The 6,651-nt window shown below is 45.8% G+C and overlaps 1 protein-coding gene across 1 annotated transcript in view; it reads right to left on the bottom strand.

Moving 5' to 3' along the window:
* The window catches only part of Rnf144b (ring finger protein 144B), a 129,967-nt gene extending 124,431 nt beyond the window's left edge, over positions 1 to 5,536 (bottom strand). The window contains exon 1 of the mRNA XM_021215826.2: positions 5,349 to 5,536. The gene's annotated coding sequence lies outside the window, so the exon portion shown is untranslated. The remainder of the gene's footprint in view (positions 1 to 5,348) is intronic.
* Positions 5,537 to 6,651: the final 1,115 nt, after the last annotated feature.

Raw genomic sequence — 6,651 nt, 5'->3', positions numbered from 1 at the left:
AGGGAGGGAGGGAGGGAGGGAGGGAGGGAGGGAGGAAAATTGTAGCATCAAAGTTCCTTTCCTTCTCCCACCTGCCTCCTGCAGTGCCGTGCTGTGCCATGCCGACTCTTTCCCAACTATTTTCACCATTTCCTTCTCCTTTCACCTAGACACAGAGTTAGCCAGAGGTCGGAGAACCCATGACAGGGTACATCGTGAACTCCTAATTGTTGACTGACAGTAATGACTTCTTTTTTTTTTTTTTTTAAAGATTTATTTATTTATTTATTATATGTAAGTACACTGTAGCTGTCTTCAGACACTCCAGAAGAGGGCGTCAGATCTTGTTATGGATGGTTATGAGCCGCCATGTGGTTGCTGGGATTTGAACTCTGGACCTTTGGAAGAGCAGTTGGGTGCTCTTACCCACTGAGCCATCTCACCAGCCCCAGTAATGACTTCTTTCAGGCGGAGGGAACTGATATCAGCAGATCTTAGTTGGACTCAGACAGTATTAATAGAGCAGATTCGATGAAAACCCAAAGCACCAGATTGGGATGCATTCATTCACAAAAATTAAAGGCATTGCTGGTCTAGTACATTTTTTCTCAGACTCGGTGAGAAATGTTTTGACAAAGCCAACAACTCTAAACCCTATCAGAGTAATGTTTGTTTTTATAGCAAATATTTTGTATGGTACCTCTTTACTATCCTGAAATATGAGACAAAAGCAATTTAAGGACGGAAGAGTTGGTCCTTAGTCAAGGTTGATGATGCAGGTAGGAGCATGAGGCGTTAACACTGCCTGCTGCCTCTGCCATCAGGAAGTGGAGAGGGATGCGTGCTGGCGCTCGTTTCCTTTCTTCTCTTTTGATTCAGTCTAGAACTCTAACTGGAGGGATGGTGCCATCCTGCGGACACCTTCACAGACACACATGGAGGTGCGTCTCCTGGGTGATTCCAAACCCGGTCAGGCTAACAATGAAGATGAGCCGCCGCCTTGTGTGTGTTTTAATTTATTTATAACTGTCCTCAGGGAGCAACGTCAAAAGATAGGAGAACTTCTTAGCCCCAAAGGAAACACTATACACCAGAGATTCTTGCATTTAAAGTGAAGACGGTGTAAATTTGTCATCCCTGGGTGCCTAAGGAATCCTCAAATTTCTGAAAATTATAAGGCAAATCTTTTAAAAATCATCTTGATTAGTGGGGTTCACTCTGTCTTGGAAACATTAAGTGTTCAGGTTGTTTCTAAGTATGAACTCAATGCCAGGTGGTTGAGTTCCACACATTGAATGTATCTAAGATAAAATACACAAACATATGAAGACTGTGCTGGTTAGCTTTGTGTCAACTTGACACAGCTGGAGTTATCACAGAGAAAGGAGCTTCAGTTGGGGAAATGCCTCCATGAGATCCAGCTGTGGGGCATTTCCTCAATTAGTGATCAAGGGAGGAGAGGCCCCTTGTGGGTGGGACCATCTCTGGGCTGGTAGTCTTGGATTCTATAAGAGAGCAGGCTGAGCAAGCCAGGGGAAGCAAGCCAGTAAGTAACATCCCTCCATGGCCTCTGCATCAGCTCCTGTTTTCTGACCTGCTTGAGTTCCAGTCCTGACTTCTTTCAGCCATGAACAGCAATGTGGAAATGTAAGCTGAATAAACCCTTTCCTCCCCACCTTGCTTCTTGGTCATGATGCAGGAATAGAAGACAAAGACCTTATATAGTCTTTTCAGAATTAGGAAATATCTTAGAAGCCCCACATGTGTACAGCACCATCCCATATAGACTATGCAGCATCTTGTGTTAACTTCTCTGGATCACAGCTCTATTTAAAGAGGGTAATAGTTGCCTCTTAGGGATGTATATTTTCTTTTCTTTTCTTTTCTTTTTTTAATTTTTCTTTAATAAGTGTTGTGCCTGCATATAGAGAGGTCTGTGCATCACATGTATGCCCAATGCTCAGAAAGGCCAGAAGAGGGCACCAGATCACTGGAACCAGAATTATAGATGATTGTGAGCTACCATGTGGGTATTGGGAATCAAATCCAGGTCCTCTATAAGGATAGACAATACTCTTAACTGCCAGTTCTGCAGTACCTAATTTCTTTTTTGTTTGTTTGTTTTTGTTTTGTTTTGTTTTGTTTTTGAGACAAGGCTTCTCTGTGTAGTCCTGGCTATCCTGGAACTTACTCTGTAGACCAGCCTAGCCTCGAACTCAGAAATCCGCCTGCCTCTGCCTCCCAAGTGCTGCAATTAAAGGCGTGCGCCACCACATCCGGCTAATTTCTGCATCCTTGAATCAGTGAGAAATTAACATGGTGCCAGAAGAAAAGGAAACTGGTGCAGCCTGCACCAGGGCTGTGCTCCTTATGGCCAAAGGAATTTCTTAGAATACCTCACTGAAAAAGCAACGGCATTCTGTAGCCTATAACCCATACGTTCTAATTGATGGGAGGGGAAAAAAATGTCAACCCAAAGTGCCAGCCATTCCTTTGTGAGCTGGCGTGACTGTGAGTGTGTGTGTGTGGGGGGGTGTCAGTGAAGCATCAAGTTACAAACTAAATTAAAGGTCTGAGGAAGAGTGGAAGGGTCTAATCATCCAGTCAGAGGCTGCCAGAACTGGATCAAGCCTTACTCTCAAAAGACTTACGTGGGCTATGCACATAGTAGGTCAAGGCATCAGGAATCTTTTTCTCTATATTTTTTCTCTTTAGGACTTCTAATTCCAAATAGATCTTTATAGAATTGTTTTCTGGAAGCCTTTAGTTCTGTCATATTAAAATGTCCATGAAAAAGTGATCAAAACCTAATGCTTAACTATCCCACCACAGAGAAAAATATTGTGGTTTTTGGTTCCTATTAAAACCATGTGTTACATATATAATTATGGAAGTCTCAGATCCAGTGTGTACAACATACATGAAATCTTTGGGAAATAATAATACTTTTGCCTCACCGATAGAACTTGTAGCGTAATACTGTAACTTTGCCCATGCCATCGAAGGGGCACCTGGCAAAGGCCAGCAGGCGGGGGCTTGTCAGCATGTGCTGCGATCAGATCTCAAACCAGAATCCACAAGAATGAAGGAAGGTCACTTTTACAATTTACAGGATTTTCGGGAGTTGGTTGGGCTGAATCATGTGCATCTGCACTATTTTTCCTTAGGGAAAGTTAATTTTAGAAAGGAGAAAATTTTTGCCAGGAAAACAATCATATTGGCTCAATAACTAGACAGCGTCTTTTCTCAAATGTTCAAAAGGCTTTACAGTCTCCATTTGTCCTTAATGTTCTTGAAAGCAGGTATCAGCCCTTTTTCACAGTGAATGAAAAAATAAATAAAAAGGAATGGAAAAGACATGACTGCTCCTAGGTATGGTGGAGGAGAAAGTCTACTATAGATATGTAGGAGAACACAGTCGGAGGCAGACACAGCTGGGGCAGTCCAGAGTGGTCATGACCCTGAATCTTGTTGGGAAAGGGAGAGGGGAAGGGGAAGGGAGAGCGTGGAGTGGAGCCAAGTACAGCTGCCAGGAGACCAAAGGTACAAAAAAGGGGGAGGGTAACCAAAATGTCTGGATTATGTAGGGAGGAGCCTCTGGGGGCAGGGCAGCCCCAAGGCTGTATAGCTCAGGGTAGAGTGTGCCAGCCATACACAGTTACAGGTAGGGACTGAGGGATGCTGGGAGAACCTGGAGGCCAGGTCTGCTGTGATATGTTAAAGAGGCACCCCAGCCACTCCGCTGGGCTTGAAACATAAAATAAAATCACTGCTTTAATAGTGTAACTATGTGACAATATATTAAGAAATTAGCCCTTTCCTCAACTTTTCAGAAGACACTGTTTAGTCTCTTTTGTCCCTGGTTGTTACCCTCTGCTGGCTGCAGATACTTAGAATGGCTGAGGTACAAATAAAGATGTGCAAAAACAAAAAAACAAAAACAAAAAAAACAAAACAGCAGATGCACAACTGTGACACTAGTCAGGATGGAGACAAATTTAGCTTCATTAAATATGATGTATTAAGTCTACAGGCCAGTCAGAGTGGAAGACCTGGGCTCACATAATTGGGAGCATAAACAAGATTTGCTTTAATTTGCATGACCATTCCTTCTTTTGTTGCCTGGAGATTGGTCTGTTTGAGGGTTGTTTGTTTGGGTTTTTTTACCTTTAAATAAGCAACAAGTACACAGACCAAAGGCCTGCATTCCATCATTGACAAAAATCAAGGGGCAGTCGGGGAAAGATTTTCAGATTCCCTGCAGAGTAGGCCTCCACCCTTTCCAGTCACAGGAGTATTCGTGGGGAAATTCTTACATTTTAAAAAACAAACAAACAAACAAACAAACCATGACGTTTTAACTCTGGTCTCTTAGAAGCGTGGCACTTCCCTCTAGTCCAGTATCTGAGTTTCAAAATAGCACTCAGCTTCCCTTCCCCAAACCACCATCCCAGAAGCGATGGCACCGATGGCACCGCATCAAACCATCAGCTTTGGAGAACGACCTCTCTCCCATGTGGACCTTACACTTTCAGGAGGAGGAGGATCGTGCTCACTTCCCGGCGTTTTTTTTTTTTTTTTTTTTATTTCTTTTAGATGTAAAGTACATATACATACACAACAACAGCCTCTCTCCCTCCTCCCTCCCCTTCTCCCACCAGATCTGAATCAAGAATAAAGGGCGGGGCCTGAGGTTTTTGGTTCCCCCTACCCCCAAGCTCTGGGATAAGAGATACTGCTTCAAGGTCTGATAAACTTGTAGCAATTGCTGTCGCCTTGAAAACATCGTAAACTTATCACAGTGTTTAAACTGGGAAAGGGGGTAGGGTAGGTTGGGGAATCCCAACCTACCGTGTTCAATGAGGACGCACAGATAAAGTGATTCATTGCAATGACCGGATTCAAGAGTTGATACTCTTTCCAAAGTTACGGCAGTAATGCAGGGCCAGGGTATGTTCTGGAAGATTAGGAATTGCAGTATTTCAGATTCCAACTTCCAGATCTTAGGGGCAATTTGTGCATCTGTACCCACAGACCTGGAGAGGGTGGGCGATCTCGTACCAACCCCTCGCCCTCGCCAGCGACCCAGAGTCAGGGTGGAGGCAGGGTTCCTGGAGCGGTCCTGGAGAAAACGGGAAAGCGAGGGGTGGATGGTGGAGGGGGGCGAAGGTGCCGCGGGCCGCGGAGCCGAAACCCAGAACGCGCAGCATGGGAGCCCTGGCCAGACACTCAGCACAGGGCGTCAGCTTGGCGCTGAAGACCCCGGACAAGAGCAGAGGAAGAAGGTGAAGAGGTAGCGGGGAGGTAGAAACGTACAGGGCACGGCGAGTCCCGCGATTCCAGGGCAGCACCACAGAGCTACTCCTTACCTTGAGGTCTGAGCCACAGCCTGAGACTCCCGGAGGGGCAGGGCTGGGCTGTCAGCGTCTCCAGCCAGAGGCTTCTGGCATCAGCGGCTTTCCAGTCTCCTAGCTACCATCCCGGGGCTCGCTCCGGCGGCCTGCGGCCCTTGCACCCTGCTCCCCGGGCAGCGAGCGTCAGCCAAGCCGCTCCCCCGCTGTTTATTCCCGGAGCCAGGCCCCTCTCCGCCGCCTCCCCGCCTCCAGCGCGCGCGCACACCTCCCCCGGAGGCGCACTCCTTAGTAAGCAGGCAGCGCGAGTGGTCCAGGAAATCCGGACGCGGGCAACTTGAGAAAACCCGTTTAAAATCTTTAATCTGCGCGACAAGGTTCAAGGAACTATTTACATCCATCTTCCGCCTCCACTGAGTGTCTTCGCTCCATTTCCCAACGCTTGATAGTCTCGTAAGCACCATTCTGAGATTCTCCAGTCAGGCGTGTACATTTTCCCCAAAAATAAACCTATCGTTGTTTTTTTAAAATGTAGACACATTCACTCTTTGAACTTAGAGTGCTGGGAGTTCAACTGGATCTCAGGAGGAATATATTCAGCTGCACAAGTCAAGTCAAGTCTCCTTAGCCAGTACGATAGATGCGTGCCACCTGTCAGGGCCGTGAGTGGGTGATGGAGTCTTTAATTACTCTCTGGATTTGGTTACTGCGTCTGTCTCCACCGACCCAGGAGAGACCCAGTTCGGAGGCTCCAATTCCAGGGAGAAGCAGATGGATATGTTCAAGGAAGAGAGTTCTAATGGAGGACGAACTCGCAATGAGTACACCCTACTTAATAATACAGCAGATGAGAAAGGATGGGAAGCAATCCAGGAAATATCACCTCTCTCTAACGGGAGAGAGCTGAGAGTGACGTAACCCCAACGGGACTGCGCAAGGTGAGCTGTCAAGTGGTATTCCAGCCGTTCATTCACCTTTTGAGTATAATGCATATTTATAGAATATATTATTCATAATCAAGTTGTAACTCAAAGGCTGACCAGAATTAACTTGGTAACCAGTTTATAACAACGACTTGGAAAATACAGATATCCGTTGAAGAGACTACATTCATCACTTATCTTTTCGAAATTGCTCAAATAGCTTTCTAACCCTAGGGCTTCGAAAGGAAGCAGTTGCTAGAACTGTCAGATTTCCACACTGAACAGGAGGTAGACAATGGGAGATGAAATCACCAAGCATGTCATTGCAATTAGTGCTGGAGACCAGAGCGCTTATAAAGCATCTTTGCTGACTCAAAGGTGAATAGAGATGAATGAGT

This window comes from Mus pahari, chromosome 16 (genome assembly GCF_900095145.1).
Source record: "Mus pahari chromosome 16, PAHARI_EIJ_v1.1, whole genome shotgun sequence".
Taxonomy (NCBI): Eukaryota; Metazoa; Chordata; class Mammalia; order Rodentia; family Muridae; genus Mus; species Mus pahari.
Note: the sequence above shows the minus strand (reverse complement) of the source record. Positions and strands in the feature narration are given on the sequence as shown.